General features: G+C 42.6%; 1 long non-coding RNA gene across 1 annotated transcript; it reads right to left on the bottom strand.

Annotated features, from left to right (window-relative positions):
• Nucleotides 1–1,386: 1,386 nt before the first annotated feature.
• On the bottom strand, nt 1,387–18,650 carry LOC107323804 (uncharacterized). Its single transcript, XR_001559348.3, has 4 exons — nt 18,554–18,650; nt 13,269–13,380; nt 8,524–8,749; nt 1,387–1,651 (listed from the first exon to the last, which is right to left on the bottom strand). It is a non-coding gene; the product is annotated as an uncharacterized LOC107323804 (long non-coding RNA).
• Nucleotides 18,651–26,195: the final 7,545 nt, after the last annotated feature.

The raw sequence follows: 26,195 nt of genomic DNA, 5'->3' as shown, positions 1-26,195 counted from the left end.
AAACACAGCTGTGGTAAAACAAAGCCACGTTAGTAGAAATGGAGTGCTGAAGCTTATCATAGAGAAGTTCAGAAGGACAGAATGCTCTGTGCACAGGGCATGTCACAGCTAAAGCCCACAGACCACAGTAATCTATATGTGTTAACCTGCAAAGCCAGCATCTAGGCTTCAATGGATCCAGTGTCCACACAGGTGCCTGATTCATCCCTTCTACATGGCAGCCAGTCCCAACCAAAACTGCTACTTTTCCTTTCTCTCATTTGTTTCATCCTTCTGGAAAAAAAGAAGATAAAACAGCAGTCACTTTCCAGAATGGGGCAGGAGGGGAAGGAATCCTGTGGATAATAAGTGCTGATGAGGACAGAGAGTGGGAAGCACATCTGCAGAGGATACTTTCTGATAGGTTATTGTCTGCTGGGTATCGCAGGCCCATTTCCTCCCATCAGAATTCTGCTGGTGGAAGCACTCCCGAGAGACACAGCTTCGCATCTGTACACAGCACCAGAGCTTATGAGAAATGAGAATCCTGCCTTTTAAATGCTGGTAATGAGAGAAGAGCGGAGGAGTAGGAATTGCTTCTTCTATTAATCAAATTCCCCCCTTTCATCTGTACCGCCCGCCACCATCCATTCTGGAGAGCATCATCTAAATGTGAGGCCATGCCAGCCCTGTGCTCTTGATGCCTGTGGGCAGAGCAACCTCAGGTAGCTCTGTGTGATGCTGGTACCACTGCCAGAGCTCGGGCAGTGAATGGAGGACTTTGTTTAGCAGCCTGGAAGGGTGATCCATCACACAGAGCTCAGGCTTGACTGCAAATGGAGGATACCTGGCTCATGAGAGCGATACCAATCAGGGCAGAGACTTGGGAAGATGAGGAATGAGAACATAGACACTGATCTGCTTAATACACAACCTGTCACCTCTTGGTCCCAAGAGCTGAGATGCCCAAAGGGAGAACACAGCCTAGGGCAGGTTGCTCTCTTGTGCAAATGAATCCAAGGGGTGTCATGGTTTTGCTATGAGGAAAATAGGGTCAGGAGAATGAGATTTTGTCCCTCTTTCACAGGTAAAAAAAGAAATCAAAAGAAAAAAGCAATGCAAGTGTTAAGAGCGTTAACCAAAATCAGCACAGGCTTTGTCAGCACAGCATTCTCTCCTGCTTCCTGCAAGACCTTCCGTTGACTGGAGCTCTTTCTGATCCATGTAATCTAAATGGAGCCACTTCCAGCTTGGCTTGAGGGTAAGGGGATTTGTGTAACTCTGTGGCCTTGTTGCCAGCAGGAATATGTGACATCCATTAGCATCAGCAGATGTGACAAACTTGCACCAACGAGGGGGGGAAAAAATGGCATATCTCTGAATAAAATGACCCCACAGAAAGGATAATACATTGGAAGCTTTTATTCAATCCCATTAAGGAGAAGTGCCATCTAAACTGCTGTAAGCAAAATGCTGCCAGGCTGCCTTAGCCAACCACGTTGCTCTTCATAGCCTTTTTCAGAGGTAGAGATTGCTGAGTGCAGAGGTGATATTGAATTGATTCAAAACAAATTTTTGGCTGTTTCAGGCATTAAAGTTCTTCAGGAAGGTCACTGGTTATGTGGTACAAGCTGCTGCTTTTCAATCTCCCCTTTAGTTTCAATTTACGGCTCTGCGGAGAAACATAAGAGCATTCTGATTCCTGGTTTGAAAAGCAAATAAAACAACCTCACAATGGTGAGCATGGGGAGATGGCTTTGAATTAGACTGTAGCAACTTCTCTGCTTGTGTCTGTAGCTGCTCCTTGGATCTCGTGTCTAAAAGCGTGTTCTTTTCTGATAGGAGATTAAAGAACATTACAAAAGCAAAGGAATGCAGCCACACCTGGGGCTTCATGGTTTGGAGAGCAGCCTGTTTGCTCACCTCTGGGCAGGAAAACCTGGGGCCCTTGGAGAGCAGGGGGAGGCAGTGGGGATTCAGAGGGGAAGTCAGAGCCTTGAGGTATAGGAATGGACTTGCATGCAGAACTACAACAGGGTCATAAGCCTAAGTATTGATGCGGGCTGTTAAGGAGAGAAATGTGACATAGAATGATCTGGATTATGAGCCAGCAGAAAGTGAGGGCAGATGGGTCTGTGGTAAGGGCTGCTGAAAGTCTGGAGGACAGCGTGGTAAGGCACCTGAATGATGGAAGATTGGTAATGAGATGGATGTGCAAGAGTGGAAAATGGTAGCAGTGCTTTGACCACGGTGGTCAAAGGATTCCATGGAGACAAGGTTTGCAGGGAGAGGTAATAGCTTCTATTAGAACAATTGGTGTCATTGAAGGGAAAAATGACTGGCTTTTGAGCAACCAGCCATTGCAGAGCCACAAAAAGGAAATTGGGGTGAGGTATTTCAGATAGTACATAGGGAAAGAACCTGACACACCTATTCCTATCGCTGGTGGGCAAATGCTGGATGTTTGGTTGTCTGATGCTCTTTTCAGGGCTCTTACATTCATGGAGGGTGCAAAATGCTTCTGAATCAGAGTGGGATATTCACATTTCCCTTGTTCTTATTGCTTATGTAAAAGATAAGAGAAAGTCTAGGATAGAAGGAGATGTATCCTTGTTATTCCCATTACTTACACACTTTTCCCAGTCAGAGATACATCAGTTCAGTGGGACAAACAGAAAAGGACAGACAGCAAGAATCAAACTGCACATCCTGGGGGAGAAAGCCACAGTTCTCTATTCACAGTGAAATGGAACAATTCACCAATCTGAAGGCAGCAAGGTGGAGGTAATTCTCATTGCTAGAGGCAGCTACTAGGGGGAGACATGGTCACACTCTCTCTAAGCCAAGGCCACGTAATTCATAGCGATGTGGCCACAGTACTTCTAATGAGCAAAATGAATGCATGCATATCAAGCTGAGGTGAAAGGAGATCACTGACCCAGCTGAATCCCTGATACCCACACATCTGCTTCCTGCCAAGCTGTGCAGCAAGATAACACAGTGGTCCCACACTTCGTCCACTGCTGTGGAAGTCACAGATTCCTCTGGGACGTCTGAAGATCCAGCCTGTTTTACAGCCTTGAAAAAGCAACTTTTCTCTTCTGTCATCTTTGCCCTGTTATTCTCCAGAGATTCAGCTGAAGGAAGCTTTAATTTGCAGTCCTTCTCCATGATCCTTCCAGCAGAAGGGACGCAGCCACTGTTAGTTAACTTCCTTACTGATCTCCTTGGTTTTTGCTTCCTCTCTTTTCTAGCTTGCTTACAGACTGAATTGCTCCTTTTATTTCTTAAAAGGGGTACTGACCTCTCTTTGAAGCCCATCTTGGAAGTGCTGCTTGTTTGCAAGTTATTTAGCATTTCAATGCCAGCACACAGTGCAGAACTGCATCAGTACTCTTGTTTTCCACTACCAGGAGTTATGTAAACTTGATCTATTCGGGAGATATATTCCTCATTCACTCTATCTGTCTGTCTGTCTGTCTATCTATCTATCTATCATGTCTAAGCGCCAACACACACACACAGAAGTTATAGCTTATTATGAGATGAAGAAACAACCTCAAGTTGATCCAGTGGAGGTTTAAATAAGGCATCAGGAAGAATTCCTTCGTGGGAAGTGGGGTGAGGGGTTGGAACAGGCTGCTCAAGAGATGTCTGCATCTGGTTCTCAAGGATGTGGTTTGATGGTGGACTTGTGATGGTTGGTTGTGGTGACCTTATGTATCATTACCAACACAAGTAATTCTATGACTATGTATTGTGTGTTGATAAGTGGATCAACTAAGAAAACATGCTGTTGTATCTTTTAAGAGCAATCCCACAGAGGACAAGTGGACTTCTTCCTTTCCTGACCAATGGAGGTAATACTCTCTTCATTAGGATGGAACACAAGTGCAAATCCTACAGAACTCTTGAGACTTGAAAGCAAAGATAATTCACACTCACTTGTCTGTAGAGAAAGCAAGAGCCATGAAAATTGCTTTAATCTTGCTATGGATTAATAATACTCTGTTTCATTTATTGTGGCGAGAGGAATGCAGACCTCCCTCGCCTCCTGCTACATTCATAATTTATCCCCAGCCAATTAACTTCTTCTGCTGCAGAATTAATAAACTATTATATTATTGATGCCACAAAGGGGGTATGGCATTCTCTGTCTTCCTGACAATGCTGTGAGGAGTTATGTATATGACTGCAACAGCAAAGAGAATTCCTTTTTGTACCAGACTGTGGGAGGTGACGCCCTGTGGGAATTAGTTCTTAATTGTGAGCCCATTACTAACTGTGGTCACCCTGATCTGACAACCTGAAGCTGCAGAAAGCCCCCTTGTTGTGCAGCCTGGACCACATCATTTGGAAGGTTACCCATGCACCTTCCCTTTGGGTGGGGTGAAGGTCTCATCTAGGTCTCAGGCCCAGGTGTGTCAGTGCATGGAAGAGTCAATGTGGAGAGGCACCGCTGGGCTGTGGCAATGAGGTGCTTGGTGAACCCAAAATGCCTTTTGTGAAGTACCACATCTGGTCCCCAGCAGCATCTTCTATTCCCATCTACCTGCACAACCCTGGTTCTGTCAAGCAGGTTCTTGTTTGGAAACACAGGTTTGTTCTCATCTGAGCTTTTTGATGGAATGCATCTTTTGTGCAAGCAAAAGACCCTCAATACCTCATTGGTTTTGGCTTACTGGGACCTACCCACCCTATGGTCAGAGGCCACAGTGTTTCCATAGAACAAACAACTCACAGCACAGCAAGTCCCCCTTCCCAGTCTTGCTTTCAGGGTTTCAGTGCAATGTAAACAGCAACAACTGTTTAAACATTTGTTTAGTTTCTGCAGTGATAAAACCCTTCCCTGCTCCGCTGTGGACTGAGGGCTCAATTTCTGGCTCACAGTAAAGTTTTATTTAAAAACTGAAATGTCCGTGTAAACAAAGTAGAAGTGCTATTGTTTCTACAGTCAGCTCTGGGCTTTTCTCTATGGTAACCTCGCAGAAGGTAATTAGGCAGCCATAGCAACAGCTACACCTCCTAGCAGGCTGCCTGCTCTCAAAAACACTGGACAAGCTCCAAAGCATACAAGCAAGCAACCTGGAGATGCCAAACTGGTTTACATTATGGAAGAGGCGATTGATGTTTCCCAACATCACTTGGGGCTCTGTTTCTGATAATGTTCTGTTTATTTCTGCTCCTCTGGCCCAAAGCTGTGCTCCCGCGTCCTTGCTTTACGTGGCATGCCAGGAGTGCTGTGTGCCTGCCCACGCTGCAAAGCCTTGCTGGCTGAGTTATTGCACATTGTGCTGAGACCTGTGTCCCACAGCTGGCTCTGCACAGGGCTGATGTGCTGGACTGGGGGAGGAATTACAGCCTTAGCATTTAGCCCTCCCCAGATATGAGCTCCATTAGGTTTTATCAATCTTGGAGTTATCCAGTGTGCACAATGTGTCCTGTTGTTCCCTGGTGCGCATCTACAGCTCTGATGCCCACTCCTTCCCAGCAGGTCTGCTCTCATGCCCTGCATATAACAGGCTTTCTGAGAAGCCCAAAAAACAGAGTTTGGCAAAAATAAGTAGCAACAGAAAAAGCAGTGAGGCTTTGTGCTAAACATGACATCCAAACACTCAAACAGTGATTAACTCCATCTCTTTGTAAGCATCTTCCTCTTGTAAAATGGGCCAACCACATCACTTGGCTTGTGAAATTCTGACAGGAAACATCCAAAAGCTCTCGAGTGGGTTTCTCATTAAGGCCTCTCTCTGCATGAACTTTCCTTTTGCAAATAGTCAGAGTTTCATTACAAGAGGGCAGAAAACCTGCCTGCAAGTTGACAGTTTCCATCCTTCTCTTACAGAGCAGCAGTCTGTAAATTGCAGCGAAGGGTAGATGAGTCCAAGTGAGTCAATTGGATGTCACCCTGCAAGACAAGTATCCTAAATAACACTTCATGAGTCATGTACCCACGTCAGCATTCATGGAAGGCACCACCTTGGCCTGATGGAGTGTAACCTTCATGGACGCTTGGAGAGTGGGTAATGTCTTTAGATGGGTAATTCTTCTGATATAGCAATGTCTTGTAGGAGCACAATATGATGGTAAGGAGAGAATGTCTGCCACCCCCATCCTGTGCTGTCTGTCCCCAGGCACCCAGGAGCATCAATTTCTGCTAACAGCAGAACGATCCACCCACTTAAGCAAAGTAGATGCAACAGGTCTGCTGGTTTGGAGCTGACAGGCGTTTACTTTATGAAGATGAAAGATGTAATTTCCCATAATGAATAGCAACTGCTTATTAGCTGATCGCTCTTTTCCTAATTTTATTTTATATGCTATCTTCACAGAAATGCGGGTGTTCAGCTGCAGGTGGGAGGTAGGAAGTAAACTTCAATATGCAGGAAGAGAGAAAGAGTGCACTAGAAACAAGTGGTAAGAGAAATTAAAACACTTTGCAGAATGGGGTCAGAGCTGGCGGGTTTGGGAATCTCTATGGTTGTATCAGATATTGCTGTTCAAGATCAGGACACGACACTGTTCTCATGGCTCCTCAGGTTCTGTCTGTTTGAGAAATGCAGAGTTTATTCAATCCATTTATTCAGTATTTCATCCAAGAAGAGCGTTTTGCAAACGATTCTCCCACTGCCTGGTTTTGCCATTTGATTTCTATTTGTGATACCTCTGAGCCACGTTTGTGGCTCCCATAAATGATCATGATTTGCGTGTTTTGAGTCATCTCACTTGCTGGAAGGAATGGATCCTTTTCTTATCCCTCCCCCAAGTGTCCCAGTATTGTAGATATCATTGTACGATCCAGATGGAAATGAGGCAGATGGGTCTGAAGATAAAGAACAAGTAGCTACACTATAGTCATCACAACCACTGAGTCTAATGAGAACTTTAGGGCTGTTCCCACAGGAAGGATGGCTGTAAATTGACCATGGAAAGACACGGACACTCTCATGGCCTCCTGACAGTCCCATTAATGCTGTCAAGAGACTGGCAGAGCAATGCAAGGCTTTGAACTGTCATTGTTTACCTTGCAATCACTCTGCAAATGGAATATCATCATCTTCCAGGCTGTCCACTGGGGAATAATACTCCACTTCCAGGAAGAGTGGAGGCGTGACTTGATGAGAACTGTCAACATATATATGCAGTCACTCTGATTTGTTTAACCACTTTCTGATCCCAATAAACTTATCTTTATTTTAAACTCTTGATTTCACTGCTTGCAAGGAGAAGTGAGAGAACGCAGACTTCTGGTTCCTGCTATAGATGGATTACTGAAAGAGGCAGAGTAGCGTGTTGGTATCTGGACCCAGTGCTTTTCATTACTAACAATACATAGGCCAGTGGATGCATCAAGGAGTTAAATGCTCTAGAAGGTGCAACTACCTATAGAAACTACTGCCAGGTATTGCAACGTTGACCATTACCTTATAGCACAATGGCCAGGTTGTGGTTGGGGTGCAGAGTGGCATGGACACAGCTGAGCTCCCTTTCCTGCTTATGGTTGAGCCCCCTTTCCTGCTCACTGCTTGCTAAAGAAGTGACCCAGAAGCAGAAGTGCAGCCCCAGCCAGTGGGCAGCCCTGATTCACCCCAGTGCTATTGAGAGCCTCATGCCTGGAGTCTGAAATGCTGAAGGGTAATCATTCCTGGATCCCACAGAGGAATACGAAGCCCAAATATTACATTTAAGTGTAAAGTCTCCAAAAACCTTATTAACAGGCTTCTCTTCATTATTCCTTTGATTTGCATAGTGCTGTCTTAATGCAGACTAAATGTAATTATTTCTCATTGCTGTTTTGCCTGTATTAGTAAAAGCGAATGCCACGGGGCCTTGTTCAAAAACTGCCTGTATAAATATTGTTAAAAATAAATGCATAACATTAATTCTCCATCGTTCATGTCACTGTTTGTTTAATGCTCTAAAAAGCTAATTACCACTAATTTTATTCTACATCTTTTTCAGGTCTTACAGTCTTGGCACTATGAGATAAAAGAATTAATTGTTAATTAGCATACCTTTCTCGGAGTACACTTTCTTTTCTTTATCAAAGATTACAAGAGCAGAAAGAGAGGGGGAAGGGGAAAGAAATGAAGCTCTCAATTTTTCTGTCAGCTGTAGTGCCAAAATGGGCTTTTTCTTAAACAACACCACAAAACTTTCATCTGGCCTTAGGGAGGAGATGTACAAGCTATGGTGTGTGAAGCCAATAAAAAGCACTGGTATAATGATTAGTTTTTCTTGCATTGGATGCCTGAACACATTGTACCTGACTGTGTCTGCAGCATGATGGATTTGTAAGATGGGAGATGATGTTGCTGGAATTCCAGACATCCACCACCAAGTGCCATTAGCATTTGCAGGAGCATTGGAGGGGGGATGCTAAGCACTGCAATGCCTATGCCTATGTGTCCTAATGCCCAGGGGAAGCCTGAGAGACCCCTAAGCCCAGCAACCAGACATGAGATGTTTCATGTGACTACCTCAAAAAGCCTAAGGGCCGTCAAAACCATCATTGCAGAATGATTTACAACCAGAGCCACTCACCTGTAGGCTGGTGCTTGCTGTCTCAGTGTACTCATTCCCTCAGCTAAAGCTGTGCCTCTCAGGGTGAGATGATGTGTAGATCTGGTGCAGAAAACATGAAGACATTAAGGCCAATGGGCAGAGGGAGAACTGCAGCTGTTCCGCAGAGTTTGGCTGGCACAGCCTATGCTGCCTTTTGGACTCAGCCCTTCGCACAGTGCTTTCCCTCCATGCCAAGGACAGGCTCCTGTAAAGCAGATCATAAATATGGATTATTTTCCATACAGAAAAGGAGCCTTTTTCACCTTTTTTTTGGTGCCTCACAAGGTCCCTCAAGTCTAAGATGTGAAATTTCAAGGAAGGGCCAAATCAAGGCTGCTTGGTCTCCTGTGGGAAGCCCATGTCCTGCCCTCACTGAGGGATGCTACCCACCTGCCTTCATTTCTTCACTACAGCACTATTACCTGTCTCAGTCAGTTTGGGCAGAGATGCTTACAGTGAGCCTGACCCAGACAGCAGCAGCTTTGCAGGTCACAGCAATGGGCATTACACTGACTTTGTCTTGCAGAAGCCAAGACCCTGTCAAGCAGCAGCAGGCAGATGAATTAAACAAACTCCTCTCCCCATCTTAAGCCTCAGATCAGCCAAAAGGTGCCACCATGAGCCGGGTTTAGCACTCTCAGTGGTTTCTTTTCCTCTTCTGCCTGAATTTTCAGCCACAAATCCTCTCTTTGCTTCCCAGAGCAATAGGCCACCTTGCCACCATGCTATTAATCTCAGCAGAGCCCAGAGCCTCGCCAGGCAGTGTCGTGGTGGGAGCGTGCTGCCTGTGTTCTGCCTTTGTGATGTATTTATGGCTGCCTTGCTTTTCTCTCCAGCTAATTGGAAATGTCATGGAAGTTTTAATTTGTAACAGCCAAGTGAAACTTTTCTGCCTCCGTATTTACATAAATTAGGGGGAGTTTGCACACATAACATTTCCTGGAAGAAAAGACAAAAACAAAACAAGTGCAAGATGAGTTTCCTGCTTTTTTTTCCATCAAGTCAAGCATAAAAACACAGTGAGTAGGCAGACTTTAAAAACAATGTGCTGAATAATAGAGCTACAGGAACAGTATGAAAGTCCATCCTGGTTGACTTCTAGGGCTCCCCACTCCCTTGGGCTATGTCTTTCTAGATGCTCAGCCTCAGCAAATGGATGGAAGGGAGAAGCATGGCTGGTCTGAGCAGAAATTAAATCAGCCTGGCATGTCAGTCATGCACAGGGCCTGCAGACTTTCATTAATGTGGTTGTGGCTGGGCACATTGAGTCAATGAGAGCTCTGCTCTCTGACTGGCATTCCATGGCTGTGCTGGGCTTTAGCAGGTAATTACTTCAGGCCATTTCTGGAGGGGTTTGCGGGTTGTTCATTTTTTAACTAAAAATATTGCATTTTCATTTGGTTGCGGCTCTGCAGAGGCTCATGCAGCCTTAACGAGATGCCTTTGTGAGGAACCACAGACCGAGGTCCTCTGTGCTGGATGGGGCTGAAGGAGACAGAATTTTGTGAAGGAAAATGAGCATTTGTTCAGAAGATTCTGTTACCTCTCAACAGGAAAGGAGAGCCTGAAAAAGTCATTGCTTATGGCTTGTCCATGCTTCATCTGAGCATCTATCCGCATCCATGACCTATTTCATACTCCCAGTAAATATTTAAATCTTAAATAGCTTCTTTTTTTATTCTTCCTATTCTTATTGCGCCTGCAGTCAGAGCATGGGGAGGGTCAGTGGTTCAGCTGCTGGCATAATTCATGCACTGCATCCTCCAGCATTATCCTATAAATCTTCTATTAACCTGCATTAATTCAATATTTATCTCTGGTGCTGTTAATGGAGTATTTGATTGAACAGTACATGAACATTGCATCCTGCAGCAGTAAGAAAGAAGGTGAAAATAGAATTTCAAACCAGAACAGGATAATTGCTAATCTAATGTACTTGCAAAGTTGTTAAACACAAATTCTGCCAGGTTTACCCCAACCACGGGTCTGACGTTTCAATCCACTTAGCACAGATGGAGCGCTCTGTAGTTTGTGCAGGTAAGAATATGTCTTCGAGGAGCAATAGCAGCTGGATTTAGTCGTGGTGCTTTGTAGCTTTCGGTCATGAAGGCATTAGGATACAGCCTGTAGAGGTCTGAGCCTCATGTAAACAACTCACATGGAGGAGCTGTACCTGGAGAACTGTGAGTTGGTTCATATGTTCTTGTGTCTTTAAAACAGCTCAGAAATTCTTATGGATGGGCCTTGTAAGTTCCCAGACAGACTGAAGTCAAGTAGTGATGATAATATCTAATGATGGTCAGATCTGTTCTGTAGCTCTATTTTGGGCCAGAGAGCAGACATTTGACAGATGCTGGACTAGCACCACACTGATCATTGCTACGTTTTAATTTGAAACAGCCAAAGACAGAGAATCTTTCACTATTTGCCTTAGTGGCCGATCCTTTACACCACTAATGTGCTACGGACTCTTTCCCACCTCTATTACTATAGTTTCCTAATTCTGCTTTCTATTGTTCTTTTCTACAGGTCACTTTTTAAAGAGTCACAACCTCAGCTCACCTCTGGATTTTCACTCTTCAAAACCTGTTTAGATCATTTGCCAAGCCTGTTCCACTGCAATTTCCACCCCTGCACTGAAGACAAGGACTTTGCACCAAGGTTGACAGCCTGTCCTTCACCTCCTTACTCCATTCTTAACGCACAGCTCACAAGAGGGTTTGAACAACTCTGTTTCCTTTCATTTGAAATACTCTTGCAGATTCCTGAGCAAGGCTTTAAATAAAGAAGGCACTGTCTACAGACAATCCCTTTTGAGTTTCGTCTTGATTCCACCACATGCTGGGAGAGGGGATTTGAAGCTTTTACCAGGGCTTTGTGGTTACCCAGGCAGTACAAGATCGATAAAGCTTGTTGATACACACCTCATTATCCTGTCTCTGAGTCAAGAAGCTCCTATTTACCCAGGTCATCAGAGAATACCTGTAAGTAGGTCAGTCCAGGGATAGGAGGGGGTACCAACCCATCCTCCCTGCTTAGTATTCAAAATTAGCACTGAATTTCCCATCTATCACGGGGCGGTGAGTGTTAATTACATGGGTGATGAGAAGCCAGAGAGGGTGAAGGCAGTGTCAGTTTTGCCCTTCTGATACTTGCCAGAATATTCATGAAGATTTTTTCTTGTTCCTGAAGCTGTTCAAGCATGTAATGATGAGAGCTTTTTTTGTGTGGAAGTTCAGACTTCTCACACCATGAGAGCCTCCTGCTCTGATGTGATGCTTCCAGAGCTGCCAGCATTTGCGGGTTGTCAGTGTTTCTTCCAGCCTCCTCTCAGCACTTGAGGATGTTACCAGGCAGAGCTTTTATGGGGAGTGCAAGAGACTGATGTTGAAAAGGTAGCTGCTATCTTACAGCTGCTCTAAGCACAGGCAGTGATGAAAGGAAATCGGGGTCAAGGATCAGAGATTTTGTATAGGGCAGATGGATCAAACATGCAGTGTGTCCAACTGATGAGATAGCCCTTATCAAGGTATTTAGCAGTATCAAGGGCCTTGCTGAAAGAGCCGCACAAAGGAAGATCTTTCCAAATGCACTTGAAAGTGTGGTCAACCGTGTCAATACACCACAATTGCTAACATGGGTAGAGGACCAAACCTCTTTCTTTCACCACAAAATCTGAGTAGGGAGAGATTTGGAAAGATTGCTGTATAATGGCTGTCTGACTGGTGCTGCATGACTAACGCTGGATCTAATTCAAAATACCACCTTAGTAAACGTCCAAAGGCCTGCCAACTGGCTGTGATAGGAACTGCTGGCCCAGAGCCTTCTCTGATGAGCTCCCAGCTCCCATGGAGGACTGCATGGATCTTCCTCATGCTCATCCATATGTGGATTCTGCAACGCTGAGGCCTTTCAGCTGAGGTTTTCTATTTAGCCTAGAGTCAAGGCTGCTTTTTCTTATAGGAGTAGCATTAAACTCCCATTGCTTCATCTTCATACAATTGTCTTTGTATAGGAAATATATGATCTTCCTGTGGCAAGGTGCCCTTCTGGGGCTGAAGCAGGAGTCATGGTCACACCCCTAAGGAAAAGCTCTCATGTGGGGCTTCTCAGGTCACCACTGCAGCCATTTCTCTGCCCTCAGAGCGTATCTTCAGCACTTTGGCTTTGTCTGTGCTCTAGAGCATAGCTGGTTTGCTCTAGAGATCTGCAGAGATGCTGGCAAGTTCTGTTTGAAACTAAAATTTGATGTTATTTTTCCAAAGAACCATGAGTTAGAGTCAGAGCACATTTCCAACTAAACATTTCCAGCTGACTCTAGTAATTACCCTTAAGGGATTTGTCAATTTGATTACCTGTAGCTAAAGAGAAACCTACACCAGATCACACTAATGCCTTTTCTCTATTCTTGTTTCACTTTTATCACTCAATAGAAAGTCACTAATAATGTCAAATTCAGAGCTAAGAAGACTCCTGTGATTTATTTATTTTTAATCATTGTAACATTCTTCTGATCTAAGGGATTGGAATAACTCAGAGCTACACTCAGCCCTTCCCCCTCATAGCATATATAAGCCTGGAAAATTCCACACTGACCAAATGTTTCTGTGGAAGGCTAATCCAAGCCTTCAGCCATCTCCTGCTCTTGTCCTAAGGAAGAACTTGTGATAGAAATGAACTGTTATCACCCTCAGCACATCCAAAATGTCACTTTTACTGCTTACCTTCCCCATGGAATGAAATAGGCAACAAGAGCAATCTGACGGATCAGAGCGTTTGCTGGGTTTCATCTGAAAGGCAGCAGTTCAGGTTGGAGGATTCTGCTTCCCTTTAAACCTTTAGAAAAGTTAAATTTAAGTCAATATCAAAGTAAAACATCATTTCAACACGCCAAGGCAAAGTATTCATTTTGCCAGCGTAGAAACTGTCTTAAAATTTTTATGTATTATTTTCTCTTTTTTTACCTCTCTCTCTCCCTCGTGCTTGAAAGCATTTGTCAAAATCTGTTCAGATTCATAAATAATAATTTTAACCTGGCCAGAAAATGGAAAAAGCCTTCCAACCTGCTTACAGCAAGGAATTGCAGAGGCAAGGATGTCTGTGCTTTGAAACAAAAGTAGTACAGATAAAGGATGACTGCAGGGTTATAGGTCCAGGCACACCCCTAAATGATCTTGTGGGTGGCAACCCTGCCCATGGTGGGCTGGTTGGACCTAGATCGTCCTTGAAGACCTTTCCACACCAAGGCACTCTCTGATGATATATGATATAGATCCATTCCAACCCAAGTCACTCTATGATTCATTCTGTGATCCTCAGTGAAAGGTAATGATCAGATCACAGCAGAAGATTCCTACTTATCCGCTTATCCTATTTTTAAAAAGCAGTGGGCAGTGACTTCTCCCCCTCCCACATCCCTCACCACAGTGATAAATGAAACAGAGCATTGCCTCCTTTCTATTAGGAATTAATTCTGATGTATGAATATGCTGATGTTTATAATTAGCACAGTAATGTGTAGGCCCTGCTCCTCTTGACTAATTTTTCATCACTATTATTATTCACTTGCTGGTGACAGTGACTGTTTTCCAGCTCGTAAAGTGACAAGACTCAAATGTCAACGCTGTTCAATTCATTAAAGGCTGTTCGCATTAAAAAGAACCACAAAAAAACAGGTGAGCTGTAAACAAGATAGGCGAGAGCACAGTGGGGCATCCGCATACAAAGTTTTTCCTGTGTCAGATTTATTGTCACTATGGCCCCCAGACAAACCCACAGGAACCCATGAAGGAATGATGAATCCACCTGTCAGGCCCAGGCACCAGGGATATCCTTCTTCGCCAGGCATCAGCATTTCAGAACAACACAGTTGTCATTTTTTGCATCAAGAATGAATGGCTGGGTTTTTCAAAGGGCTCGATGAAGATATGATGGCTGCTCAGCACAGACAGCTAGCAAAACTTAATGCCACCAAATTCAGTCCAGATAGGCAGTTCCATAAGGATGGAAGGTTATGCAGAATTGTGTTGATATCACCACGTTATCTAAGCAGAAAGCTCTCAAAATATTGACATATTCCTTTGGAAAGCTTTTATTTTAATATAATATTTTGGTGCCGCAGTTTGAAATGAGTTTTCATTTTGTAGTTTTATTTTTAATCTCCAGCCTGACATACATTTGCTGACAAGGTCTTTGTTTTCAGGATCAAAAATCCCTTCTCAGCCCAAGCTTCACCAGAAAACAAGTTCTTTCATTCAGGCTGGGCTGAAGGTTTAAATTAGATTAAAGTAGAGAATCAGTCCGTGTGGGAAATGATCTCTTAGGATCACACTTTCATACCTCTCTTTCCTTAGAAGAAAAGCAAATTGTTTGTAGCCTCCATGATTAAGAGGATTTCATGGATTGAAGAGCAACCTTCAAACACTACATAGAGCACAGCGTTCAGCTTTTTCATTGTTTGGCTTCCCAGACAGAGAATGTCACCCTGTTGCTCCCACCTTCCCTGCACAGCTGCCACTCTCTGCAGTCCTCAGCTCATTCCCAATTGCAAACCAATTCCAGCAGCACGGTGCTTTCCCTTCAGCCACCCCTAATGATGGGGTGTCCCAGGGCGCCCCACTTTGCCCCTTGTGTGGATTAGAAATCACTGGTGCAAATGTTGCTTGGCCTCTCTGAACCTGCTGCCACTCACCACCATTGACCACATTGGGTTGACAGTAAACAGCAACCTCCCATTTCCAGCATCAGTGTAGGTACATTCCTTGTGCTCCTCTGTGGAGCCAAGCAGCTGCAATACCATGAATCTCACTCGACTCTTATTGCTTTCTCAGGGCTGAATTCAAAATTCCCATGTCTTATTAAAAGAGCTTTAAAGAGCAGCCCCCTCCCAGGCACCATCCCATCTTCTAAGATTCACTCTTTGGGTTGTGCAGTGAAGTCGTAGCCATATCGTGGTAAATGCAGCAATATGCATTCTGTATAACCCAGGGGGCTGGGCAATGATATTACACAGCGTGGTGATATTTCATTCAATCGGATAGAGGCACCAGAGAGGGCTGTGTTTTAAAATGAAGGGAAAAATTTTATTAGTTAGAAATTGGTTTTGAAAACAGAGCCCCTACTCAATTGCATTTCTTTCTCTCCTGGCCAAACTCTAAAATGTTGAGAGTCAACCCCTTGACTGGTGTAAATTGTGAAAGTTAATGTGGCCATGATGCTTTATGATGAAGTTCTGGCTTGTATTAGTTGTATGCCAGTGTAAGTCCTCTGAGTGCCAGGAAATTATTCCAGCTTATAATTGAGATCTGTATCTGGCCCCTGAAGAGTAACTGCAGTCCACAGCACACAGCCAATGGTTTTATTAACAACTTTTCAGTGTTCCTGCTACTTTATGGGAACATTTTTTTGCAGTAGATGGGTAAGTATTTTATCACTCCAGGATGGAAAAAATACTCCCTAAACTTTTCTGGATGCTAGAAAAGCTTGGTATAACAAAGCAAGAAATGGGCTTGGTGCTGAAAGGCAGCAGGAGGAGCTGATGGACACACTCTAACCTGGGTCCCTGCAAGATCACCATGTGAAGATACAGCCCAGGGCAGACCTGTACATGTACCTGAAATACCAGCTTTCTTTGGACCTAATTGACCTATTTTCTACTTATCCACAAATATGTTTATCAATAATGTTGCAGTTCTGTGTGGGGCTTAAACTTTACTTCCCAAAACAGGGCTGCAGCCTATGAGCATCAGCAAGCAGACATTGAAATCCTTGGTATGGCTGCAGCCAGCAGGAAGAGATTTTTGATTATACCCCAGCAGAGGGCCACATGGGGCTAATTGGGATGATATAAATCTGGATTCTCTCCATCAGAAGGTGGTGGAACAGCCTTTGGACTGTTTTGTCCTGTGCCGCCAGTCTGAATGCAGAGTAATTGGGAGTGTTGTGGTTTGACAATGACTTGGAACAAGGCCATCTTTAGGGTTCATTAGTAGATTTCATTTTCTTTCTTTCTTTACTACCTCTAAAGTAAACAGGAGCTCCCCAAGACCAATTTAAAACCTATTTTTACTTCCATCCCCAAGAGTCTGGAAAAGCATCTTGAAGAAAGCTTCTTTCAAAGTCTCTGGTGACTCGACTAATTAAATCAGGGGCCTCATGTGGAAAAAACAGAGAGAGATACACATTGGTAGCCTCATTTTTTTCCTGTCTGCAATGAAAAAAAACCCACCCTATTTTAGAGCTTTTGTTTTGTTTTCTGCTCTACTAATTCATGACATTCTAGGAAAGCTGCTAAAGCAAATTATTGTCAAGACAGCTTCTTTCTTTATGAGAAGGTGCTCACAAGCCTTGAAACGCCACATAATTCGGGATGCAGCACATGAAACTGTGATGCCTTTTATCCTTTGTGTCCTTTTAGCAGGCAGCTTATTACAGCTGTTCTGCAACTTCTTATAAAGGACTGGGCAGGGCCGTGCTCACTTTTGGATGCTTTTCTTTCACTGTTTGTTTATTTATTGCTTGAGATTTATGCACATTTAGACTGCAAGCACATACATCTGCTTTCCCCTCTTTTAAAATGTGGCTATTTAGTAACAGCGTGTTATGGTTTTCTAATGGCTCCTCTCGGGGTGATTTGCAGACATTGATGACAGTGCTCTTAACAGAGCTCCTGAGAACAAGCCCTGCCACAGCACTGCCCTCCGTTTCATCACGTTGAAAGACTTAAGTTGCAATGTGGTGCCTGTAATAAGGGAGAATGCCCTGTCATGGTTTTGGTTAGGATAAGGTTAATTTTCACAGTAGAGACTTGTGATGCCATGTTTTGGATTAATGTTGATATTGCTGTAGCAATGCACCACTATTGTATGTTTTTAGCATGAAATGAGGAGCTGGGGGTGCACCAGGAACTGGGGGGGACACAGCACAACTGATCCACACTGCCCAAAGAACATCATATTCCATATGGCATCATGCTCGGTAAACCCTCACTTAAACCACAGTGATCAGCAGCAATCCCTATTAACCACTGGGCCGACATATACAGGCTGATGGGAGATTCTTCATCACTGAAAAAAAGCTTCAGATGAAGTGCTTAAAAAAGGACTTAGTTCAAGGAATATCTCTGGTTATCCTGTCCAGAAGGTTGGATTAGCTTATAATTGTGGTTATACTGGATTTATTGTCTGGAAGTCTTTATAAGATAGATTTAGCGTGTTTGTCTTGGTCTCCATTCAGTCTTATAAAATCGACTTCATCATTATTCTCATTATAAAATTGGCTTCCAAAACTGAAATCTATCAGATTTTTTTGCTAAATAGTTTCCAGATATTGATTATGCAATGATATCATCTGCACAGATGTATTTGGTGTATATGCCTGTGTAGATATATTGTGACCATTATACTGCTCATCACAGGAAAAGAAAACCAGAAAAGCAATATTTTTCTTTCTCAAATCACACTGTGACTAAAGGCCCTGCTGTTACCCCTGTTATAAAATTACCATACACACAATAATTTCACTTCACTACATGCTCCCACTCGGTGCTCACAGAACTCCCAGAGCTGAACATGTACAAACCCTGAAGTGGTCATTAGCACCTGTTTAATTACTTAGAGAGAGATGCACTGGGAAGGCATTACTTTTAACTGCTATGCATATGGAATATCTTCTCTTTCCATTGCTCCATTGAGTCTGCACTGCCAGCTTTCTTTCAGCAGCCACCTTGTAGAATTGGCATGAACAAGAGGGGGGAGAAAATAAACAAGAAACAATTTCAGGTATTAATGTAACCCACTTCCTCAGTTCCTCAGATCTGAAGTAAGTGCACTTCATCTAGTCACTGTATTACCAGTGTTACCTGGGGAAGATCACAATCTCTTTTACGTTTGCTGTGGGGAAAAAAAAAACCCACAAGTGACAAAATATTCCCTTGTTCATGTGCTTTTTCAGTTATTTGAAGAGATTCAATGGAATCACAAGAAGTATAAACTCGCTTTTTATCTCTCACCTTCTCCCAGCCTCCACTTCGATTCATCGTGTTATAAACGTTAGCGATTTAGCACAGCCAGTTGTCTCCTGCTGAGCAAACAGGAAAGTGACAAGAGACAAGGTCAGGCTGCCCTTTGCTCCTCGTGGTACACAGGCTATTTCATGTGTCTATAGCTTTGGCTTTAGCAGGACTGGAGAAATATCAAAAGGTATTAAACCTAAGAAAACGAGGCACCAGGAGAATGTAACCTTCATCAAGCAGGAAAGCAAAAAAAGATTCTTATTTTTGGCTTTCCTGGTTGCTGTGCACTTGTCTGAACCCACAAGGCTGTTTTAATGTTGGGTTTTATTTTCCCCACTCTTGTTTGAAACGCTCTGGTTTCAGAAATGAAAGCAATTTTCATGAATTGATAGTGGAGAGATGCTGAAAAGTGCATGTACAGCCAAGAAGACCCTCTGTTGCCCCACCAATGGGACAATAAATACAGCCATAAATGCCAGTATAAACAAAATACAGAGTTTTTGCTGCAGACTGATTACAGAGAGGATCACTGTGAAGGCATTGATTATTGGCCGCTCCTGGATATTTTATGCAATGGTACAAAACACAATGGGGCAACGCTTTGGTTTTTTCCTTTTGGTGCATTAGAAAGATGGCAGCAATAAAGAAATAAAGAAATGCACCTTGGCACTGTTTGTTTTGTCCACAGTAAATGAGGACCTGGGAAGAAAATGGATGGTTTCTCTCTTTTATTGCTGCCATTTCAAAAAATCTAGTAGGTTTGAATGGGGAAACGTGTATATTTATATACAGATATTTATATGTAGTGATATGCTTTACTCTGCCAAATGTTTCAAAGGTAAATAAACAAGTTTTATTGTTTGCTTTTAGATCTAGATGTAGCATTTAATAGATATATTAAACAGTGCAAGATGTTCTAAGGAAATATTGTGCATCTCAGAGCTAAGACTTACAATGTCACAACAAATCTATATTTTACTAATGGAAACAAGGCTTTCTCACACAAAGCACTCAAAGCTTTTGGAGCACATTTTCTACCAGACTCATTTCTCCCACACTCTCCCAGATGTTTTGCAGTCACCCCCCATTGCTGCTGCAAACAAGGCTGTGCTATTGAAATGACCTTCGTTTCCTAACAGTTGTATTGACATGCTGAAGCAGGAAACGAGACATAAAAGTGGGGTGGCAGAAGGCCTTGGATGAAAGGACACAAAGCAGGACTCTTTAATGGACCACGGTAGCTCTTCAAGCAATAAGGATGCAGGATAAGTACCACATCCAAAACAAGGATCAAGCAACTAAAACAGGATGATATACACAGATGATGTCTTGATGCTTAAATGCAGAAATAAAATGAGAGAGCACCCCTCACCCACCACATCTCTATGGCAGCCAGGCTACTTTCTTAGGAGGTGGAGAGTTTTAATCTTTTTAGAAAGCAGAGAGAATCAAACATGGGTCTCCTACATCTCTGGGCTATTATTGCTATTTATAGCCTCTAGTATAAAAGGCTCTGCGCGTTGGAGGTGGATTTGAAATAATCTCTTTCAAAAGAAGAATAAATCTTAGATTTTCTCTTTCTCTTTTAGAAATAGCTGGGGCACCTGCCCTATGGGGAAAGTTCCAGGTCATAAGTCCTGAGTGCTGCAGGTTTTGGAGCTGGCCTTGTTATGCCCATCTAAATTAATCCCTGAGGATGTATGTACAGCAATGATTTGACCTCTGTCATCACAGCCTGACACTGGACCTACTTCCTTCTCTGTTCCACAGACAGTGCCATACCAACAGCCACCAACAGTGAGAAAAACCACAATGCTCACACAGTTAGGCAATATTAGACCTAGGTTCAAGCCCACTTTTAATCTTAGGGAAGACTCATGACGTGTTAGCTTTCCTTCTGCACTGCACGAGGCACATTTTCATGCAGCTATTGTCTTTTCTTGCTGTTGCCAAGATGTAATAGCAAGGTTACATTACTGGCATCCAGAACAAAATAGTACTCGAAGCACTTATAGATATCAGAGAAAATGTAATAAAAGAATGATCATACTCAGCTTTAACTCCCTGTGTATTAATGGGCCAAATGTCACTTCAAGCTGCAATTTAGAGATGTGATTTCCTGACATGAACAGTAGTTTCTAGGAAGAGTATTTCTCTGGTACACTGCTAGAGAGAATGGTCTTAGAATTAAGCTTTACTACATATTTCTATTAAAAGAAAATTTTACTGGGTTGCAAAGACTGCATAGAGTGTTTCTCACAGATTCTTGGGTGATCTGGATATAATTTTGATTGCCTCAAGGATTTCTTTATCCTGGATTGTGAGCTATTTGTAATAGGAGATGGAAAATAAAGCTCTCCAGAGTGTTCAGTTATCAGTAGATTGTTGTCTCGTACTGACCAGACTGATTATTAGTTTGAGATGTCTCTTCCAAATTGAGTGTTCAAAAGGCTTCTGCAGTCTTCAGATAGAACATGCTTAGAGAAGTAGACATGACTGAATGCACTGCATCTGGGCTGCGTGCTTATCAGACTTCTGGTGTCTCCCACAAGAAAGGCCTGAAAACTAAGAGAAGTAGTCATAATTTCTATGAGCCTCATAACAGAAGACCAACAGAGGCTAAGTTCATTTACTCTTACAATTGACTCTAATGAGACACCAATCACAAAAGCCAAAATCTTTTATCATATGAAGACATCCTTGCATCTAAAACTTTGTGAGAACCTCAATTTCTTGTGATTATGCCCACGTTGGAAAACATTGAATAAGGCAAAGTCCAGTAAAGGCAGAGAATGAAAAATACATCAAACATCAAATAGAGCTGAACAAAAGAGAGAAAAACTAAAAATGAGGAGCAAAGGAAGAATCTGAAGGAAATTTTTACTGATATAACACTCAATAATAAATAAAATATCTATACCATAGTATGCTATAGCAAACTTGCTTTGAGCTCTCCCTTCTGTATCTGATATAAACAAAGTTCCTGCAGCCTATTAAATCCATCATAGTTGTGCCTCTGCTGCCTGGAGCTACCTGGTCTCCTCAAATGCTTGCATTACAAAACTGCTTCAGAGATTTCATTTCTAGTTATTATCAGGATCTGCTTTCATCAGGATTTCAGACCAAATCTAATCATGCTAATGAAATGCTGTCTTGACTGTACACTGTATGCTTTGCTCATAGCCACTATTTATGTTCTCCCAACCAAAGGCCATGAGGACAGTTTTCCAGATGCAGAGAAGAATTTGATGGGACCAGTAGATCTTTCCCATCGTTGCCAGACAGCTGTAACTATTCCTGTGATCACTGGAACACTGTTAGTCTCACTGTAAACCTCTGGAGTCTATGCTAAGATATTACAAAGGCAGGCTGCAAGTGTGATTCCTGAGTATAGCCTCAGCTTAGCTCAGCTGTGAGTTACAGTCATGTCACATTCAAGCTGTGACCAGCAGAATGGTCAAGTCACTGGGTTCAGTGTGTTCACTTCTCAGTTTTCATTCCATTGACCTATTTCCATTAGCAGCAGGTGGCATTAGCATAGAGACCTAGAGAAAACATGGATAGTATCTCTTCTTTCCTTTATTGCAATTAAGCTTGTTTTTCTATGTTGTGAGAGACATGATCAGTCTCTGCTTTGTAGAACCATAACTGTATATTTATTGGGCAGGTCTCGTGAGAGCTGCAGCTTCCTGGTAATGCTATGAATACATTACATGATGGAACCCATACCAGGAGTTGTCTTTTCATCATAAGACTATCCAGAATTAAGTTCACCTAGGCAGAGGGCATACTCTTCCAAAGATCCAGCTTCCTATTTAACAGACAGAACAGGAGTTGCTCCCTTTCTCCTGAGCCTTGGAGTGACCCCTCAAGTTAATAGCCAGGTGTCTATCCCAGCATTTTATCATCTTCCTCAAGACTATTTTGTCTTGGGCATCTTGTTGCTCACACTGAGTGGGCAGAAGAACTCAGTGCTCTGCAGTTCTGGGGACAGCATCTCCTGCAGCTACATTTGGATTCACTCCTTTCTGTCTCACAAATCAGTTTCTCTGGGTAACAGATATGGACTTTGAGTGACACTGGATGGACTCAATATTGGCAGGGCTAGGAAAGTGTACCCCAAGGAAACGGAAAGGACTCGAAGGCATCAGCAGTGCAGACAAGTGACATTTCCTTATGGTTACACAGTACCCAAGGGAGGGCAGCTGCACAGTTGTCTTAGCATAGGGACAGCTGCAAAACCAGATGCTGTACGCTCTTAGTCAGTATAAGATAAGACTGACCCTAAATAAAATGGAAGGCAGACTCTGCATAAAAACAAGTGATGGTTTCCACAGGGGAGAAAAGCCTAACTAGGAGAATGAGACACTCAGATGACTAAGTCAGAGAAATGGAATAAACATATATTGATTCTCTGTGACATATGGCACCATTAGATCAAGATGAAAGCTACAGTGTCCAGACCTAGTTTGGGCTTCCTGACCATTGGTGTTTCTAAGCATTCAGACCAGTGTAACCAGTAGGAAATAGCAGGTGTAGATGCCGAATAATGTGGTAGCAAATAGAAAACTCAAAGGGTAGACACAGGCTGTCAACATTTCATAGCCTGGATCAGGGGTAGATGTATTTTATTGAATCTCCGTTTTTCATTCTCTATTGAATCTCTCTGCTTTGGTATGAATTGCATTTTCAATCAAAACAGACGTCTTCCTGAAGCCTTTTCAGTCAGAAAAAAAGAGGATAATTATTCTTTTCTTTCACTACTCCAAGCTTTCTTTTCTTTCCTAGTAGAAAAACTGGTATGAACAACAGTAAAATTCTTTCCAATCATAGTTTCCAGTTTCAGAAAGGAGAGACAGAGCTGGGGCTGAAGAAGATAGAGAAAACCAACAAACAATGAAACAAACAGCAGTTTGGCAACAAGACTAAGGGCTTTGGCTTTCATTTCTCAGACAATTTGGGTCTTAATTTTCTTCTCAGATGTAAATGTAAATCAGACAAAATTCCACTGAATGTGGTGGAGTTGCTCTGATGAAAAAATGATATAAGGATGTAGCAGAATCATGTCTTTCCTAGTTAAACCAGTTAGGCTTAGGATGATTTTAACCAAATTCAAACATTCTTCTTTCTCCATATCCACCCAAACTCTGTTTAGCCCTGGTTAAACAGCAAAATAGAAACTAAGACGTTGAAAGATAAAAGCAGAAGGAAACTTCAGTGTAAAACAAGTCTCACCTTCAGAAAAAAAAAAAATGCATGAGAAAACTCAGAAACAGACAAAAAATGGTGTGTTACCCTGGTGTAGTCTACATATGGTGTCAGTCATAGGGCTGACAAGCAGCAGGGATAGCTGGGTGGAACAATAATTCACCAAGACTGCATTTTGCAATAGAGATGCAGGGGGAAGCTCCGGTTACCTACAGAGGATTTTTATCTGCTGCATACAGTATCAGAGAACACTATCCCTTTCACTCTCTCCCTCCTCGTACTCATGTATGCAACATTTATTCTAACTTGATGCATTTTTCTTTTCATTTATGGTTGAAAGCTGAAATCAGTTTTGTAGTCCCATGGAACTCTTCGAATTCCCACTCAAATTATTCTAGAGCTGATCTCCTAACCCAGAGGGGCTCTGCTGGCAGTACTTCCATTGAATATCATTTATATTCCCACTGAGTTCAGCAATAAAGCTCTCCCATATGAATGACTGAGGGCAGCATATAACACTATCTTGCTGAGAGAATCCATTCCCAGTCAGCTTTGTGAGTAGTTACCAAGTAAGCCAACATGCTGTTACAAAGCTACTCTCATTCAGATCCTCTCATTTGCCAGCTGAAGTATAACTAATTATTTTCCTCTTCCTTCTTCTTTTACAAATTATACACAACTGCTGAAACCTAACCAATGACTTTTGTGCGAATGCAATTCAAGTGGGATCCCTGGTAATAGTTGTTATTCCATTGCAGTAATGGTCACACCTTGAAAAGCCAAAGCAAAGCAATAGAGCATAAAAGAGAAGCTCAATGAAGCAGAAAGGGTTTGATACAATATTCAAAGCTCACCTTCTTTTCAGCAGCTGAGGTGGGAAACTACCCTAATCAATGCTAATGTATCCTCCTTACGCTGATCTGGAAAGCCAACTCTTAAATATTATTTTCTACTTCCTGAGCCATGAGAACCCAGACCGTGTCTTCTTTTATCAGATATTATCCACAGAATTGCACTGGGTTGTTTGATGGAGGAAAGAGAAAAGGATGCAACAGTTCAAAGGTCCTGATATAAGATCTGAATCTTATATCACCCACAGATATTACAGTTATGAGCTCAAGATGGAAATGAATATGGAATGAAACGACAGGGCATTTATCCACATGACGAAGCTACTCAGAATTGCCACCGATTGGATTTAAAACACTTTTTTAAAGAGCAGAATGGCCATAGACCCCTCAATCCCCAGGAATACAGGATGATACTCTCAGGATTCAGGTCGGTTTCAGTAGCAAGGCTGCTCTCTGCTGCCTCCTGCTCAACCGCATTCATCCTCTCCTGAAACATCACCAGCCAACAGACACAACCTTGTACTGACAAGTTCAAGGTCCAGGTGGGTTCAGCCTAGCAGTGCTGTAGCCTACTTGCACTAGCATGCATGCAAATTGGAGTCACAGAACTGAATCCAACCAGATCTGCTTGTTACCTATTCTATACAGGGAAATCTGAAATACGTTATTCACTCCTGGCTGAGATATTGATAAATGCATGTATTAATTCACTATTTCACTTGTGTATTTCTTTCGTTAATTACGTAGCAACTTAATTTATCTTTTGTCAGCTTGTTTTCCCTCAATAAATGATCCGCCAACAATACGTTATTTTTAATTAGCCTGCAGCAAGCGTCCCTATGAATGTAAATCAAATGCTTATTTGAGCCATTAATTGAAAAGGAAAGAACATTGAAATTCATATTGCGTTATTCTTTTTTTAATAGTTTGTTGCTGTTGTTGTTTTAATTCTTGGAAGGATTGTGACAAAATAGTGCCTGTAGCAAGGAACTGACAGCACACCCTGATAGCCATAAAGGAGCAGAAATAAAGGACAATCTACTTCTTCTAGCAGATCATAAATGCCAGGTACTTAAAACCAAAACTGTAACTGAAGAAGTCAGTTATCGATGACAGACAAAACAGAAACCCATCTATCCCCAGCCATTCTCTTATTATTTTTGTATGTAACTTAGGGGACAGAACAACCATTTTAAGCAGAACTACAGCTGATACCACTTTACTCAGAGAGTTGTTTGGGATTTTTATTGTAACCACACAACTCCCCATATTTCACGCAACACATCAATGATCCATCTGGCACGTAAACAATAGTTCAAAAGAAAACCATTGTCTTACAATAATGAAGCAGGCAGCATTTTTAACCTTGATGATCTGGGATGTGTGAGAGCTTCTCTGTGAAAAGAGTGGTTATGAGAAAACCTCTTAATAGCTCAGTTTTTTTACCCGTAGCATTTTGTGCAATGGCTTCCCAAAGGGATCTTATCTTCATAATTACCACTGTTATTGTTTCTCTGTGCCATGTGTCACCCTATTGCACTACTCCACCTGAAGAGTCCTTGATCGCTGTGTGACTTGTA

This window comes from Coturnix japonica, chromosome 17 (assembly GCF_054131305.1).
Source record: "Coturnix japonica strain WE chromosome 17, WE-NBRP24, whole genome shotgun sequence".
NCBI lineage: Eukaryota > Metazoa > Chordata > Aves > Galliformes > Phasianidae > Coturnix > Coturnix japonica.
Note: the sequence above shows the minus strand (reverse complement) of the source record. Positions and strands in the feature narration are given on the sequence as shown.